Raw genomic sequence first — 3,984 nt, 5'->3', positions numbered from 1 at the left:
ATAAATGCACATAATTGCTGTATGGCATCACATAATTCCTTTATGACGTCACTAAATTCCTCGATGACATCCCATGATTGCTTTATGACACCACAATTGCTTTATGACGTCACAATGATGCCCCGTTTATGACGTCACCCGCAATGAAGACATCAACTATGTGACATCCTAGACAAACTGGGCCTTTGGCATAAACCATTGTACCATACCTTACCCTAAGATGCCCCATTTATTGTGCCAAAAATTATGATGCATTTAGGACAGTAGAGTTCACCCACTCGGTCGCAAAGGAGCTGTATAGAAGCTCCTATTCATGATGTCATAAACGCACATAATTGCTGTATGGCATCACATAATTCCTTTATGACGTCACTAAATTCCTCGATGACATCCCATGACTGCTTTATGACACCACAATTGCTTTATGACGTAAGAAATATGCAGCATTTAGGATGTCAACCAATTATGACGTCATGACCTTTGTGACATGCTATAGAAACCTGACCTTTGGCATACCCATTATTCCACACCTTCGCCCGATAACGTGCCACAATTATTATGCGACCTATTATGACGAATGGAAGGCACAATCAATTTCCCACTAGTCGCAAAATAGCTGTGTAATGTCTCCCATTCAGGACGTCACAAACAAGCACACAATTGCTTTATGACATCGCACAATGGCTTTATGACATCACATAACTGCATTATGACATCACATGATTGCATTATGACACCACAATTGCACTATGATGTCACAATAACACCTCACTTATGACGTCATTCAACTATGAAGGCATCAACTATGTGACATCCTAGACAAACTGGAATTTGGCTTAACCCATTGTCCCACACCTAACCCTAAGATGCCCCATTTATGATACCAACAATTATCATGTATGTAAGACATAAGAAGTCACCCACTATGTCGCAAAGGAGCTCTATAATGTCTCCCACTATGACGTCATAAACGCCACACAAAATTGCTTTATGGCATCACATAATTCCTTTATCTCGTCACAAAATTTCTCTAGGAGGTCACATGATTGGTTCATGACACCACATTTGCTTTATGACGTCACAATTATGCCGCATTTATGACGACACCAAATTATGACTTCATGGCCTTTGTGAAATGCTATGGAAACTTGACCTTTGCCAATACCCATTATTCCACAACATAGTCAGATAAGGTGCCATATTGATGGTGCCAAAAATGATAATGAATATAAGATTTAAGAAGTCACCATCTATGTCGCAAAGGCGCTGGAAATTTCCCTATGACGTCACATGATTGCTTTATGACATCACCACTGCTTGATGGCTTCACCAAGTACGCCACATTTAGGACTTTATCCATCTATGAAGTCATCAGTTTTGTACACATGGTAGACACACTAGATATTGGCATAACCCACTGTCCCACACCTTAGCCTTATAATGGTCCCCATTTATGATGCCAAAACTTACAATGAATATAAGGCATAAGCAGTTATCCACTATGTCACATAGTAGCTGTATTTTCTCTCCCATTCAGGACGTCACAAACGCCACACATAATTGCTTTATGACGTCGCACAATAGCTTTATGACATCACATAATTGCTCCATGACGTCACAGAATTGCTTTATGGCACCACAATTGCCTTATGACATCTCAATGATGCCCCGTTTATGACGTCACCCAACAGTGAAGACATCAACTATGTGACATCCTAGACAAACTGGGCTTTTGGCATAAACCATTGTCCCATACCTTATCCTAAGTTGCCCCATTTATTGTGCCAACAATTATCATGCATGTAAGACATAAGAAGTCACCCACTATGTCGCAAAGGAGCTCTATAATGTCTCCCCTTATGACGTCATAAACACCACACAAAATTGTTTTATGGCATAACATAATTCCTTTATGTCGTCACAAAATTTCTCTATGACGTCACATGATTGCTTTATGGCACAACAATTGCCTTATGACGTCACAATGATGCCCCGGTTATGACGTCACCCGCAATGAAGACATCAACTATGTGACATCCTAGACAAACTGGGCCTTTGGCATAAACCATTGTCCCATACCGTACCCTAAGATGCCCCATTTATTGTGCCAAAAATTATGATGCATTTAGGACAGTAGAGTTCACCCACTCCGTCGCAAAGGAGCTGTATAGAAGCTCCTATTCATGATGTCATAAACGCACATAATTACTGTATGGCATCACATAATTCCTTTATGACGTCACTAAATTCCTCGATGACATCCCATGACTGCTTTATGACACCACAATTGCTTTATGACGTAAGAAATATGCAGCATTTAGGATGTCAACCAATTATGACGTCATGACCTTTGTGACATGCTATAGAAACCTGACCTTTGGCATACCCATTATTCCACACCTTCGCCCGATAACGTGCCACAATTATTATGCGACCTATTATGACGAATGGAAGGCACAATCAATTTCCCACTAGTCGCAAAATAGCTGTGTAATGTCTCCCATTCAGGACGTCACAAACAAGCACACAATTGCTTTATGACACCGCACAATGGCTTTATGACATCACATAACCGCACTATGACATCACATGATTGCATTATGACATCGCAATTGCTCTATGACCTCACAATAACACCTCACTTATGACGTCATCCAACTATGAAGATATCAACGATGTGACATCCTAGACCAAATGGATTTTCGGCTTAACCCATTCCCACACCTTACCCTAAGATGCCCCATTTATGATGCCAACAATTATCATGCATGTAAGACATAAGAAGTCACCCACTATGTCGCAAAGGAGCTCTATAATGTCCCCATTCATGACGTCATAAACGCCACACAAAATTGCTTTATGACATCACATAATTACTTTATGTCGTCACAAAATTTGTCTATGATGTCACATGATTGCGCTATGACACCACATTTGCTTTATGACATCACAACTTTGCCGCATTTATGACATCACCCACTTATGACGTCATGACCTTTGTGAAACACTATGGAAACTTGACCTTTGCCAATACCCATTATTCCACAACATAGTCAGATAAGGTGCCATAGTGATGGTGCCAAAAATGATAACAAATATAAGATTTAAGAAGTCACCATCTATGTCGTAAAGGCGCTGGAATTTTCTCTATGACGTCACATGATTGCTTTATGACATCACCATTGCTTGATGGCTTCACCAAGTACGCCACTTTTATGACTTATCCATCTATGACGTCATCATTCTTGTGACATGGTAGACACACTAGATATTGGCATAACCCATTGTCCCACACCTTAGCTTTATAATGCTCCCCATTTAAGATGCCAAAACTTATAATGAATATAAGGCATAAGCTGTTAGCCACTATGTCACATAGTAGCTGTATTTTCTCTCCCATTCAGGACGTCACAAACGCCGCACATAATTGCTTAATGATGTCGCACAATAGCTTTATGACATCACATAATTGCTCTAAGACGTCACAGAATTGCCGTATGGCACCACAATTGCCTTATGACATCACAATGATGCCCCATTTATGACGTTACTCAAAAATGAAGACATCAACTATGTGACATCCTAGACAAACTGGGCCTTTGGCATAATCATTGTCCCATAACTTACCCTAAGATGCCCCATTTATTGTGCCAACAATTATGATGCATTTAGGACAGATGAGTTCACCCACTTTATCGCAAAGGAGATGTATAAAAGCTCCTATTCATGATATCATAAACGCACATAATTGCTGTATGGCATCACATAATTCCTTTATGACGTCACTAAATTCCTCTATGACATCCCATCATTGCTTTATGACACCACAATGGCATTATGACGTAACAAATATGCCTCATTTAGGATGTCAAACAATTATGACGTCATGACCTTTGTGACATGCTATAGAAACGTGACCTTTGGCATTATTTCACACCTTCGCCCAATAACGTGCCACAATTATTATGCTACTAATTTTGACGA

This window comes from Tenrec ecaudatus, chromosome X (assembly GCF_050624435.1).
Source record: "Tenrec ecaudatus isolate mTenEca1 chromosome X, mTenEca1.hap1, whole genome shotgun sequence".
Classification (NCBI taxonomy): domain Eukaryota; kingdom Metazoa; phylum Chordata; class Mammalia; order Afrosoricida; family Tenrecidae; genus Tenrec; species Tenrec ecaudatus.
Note: the sequence above shows the minus strand (reverse complement) of the source record.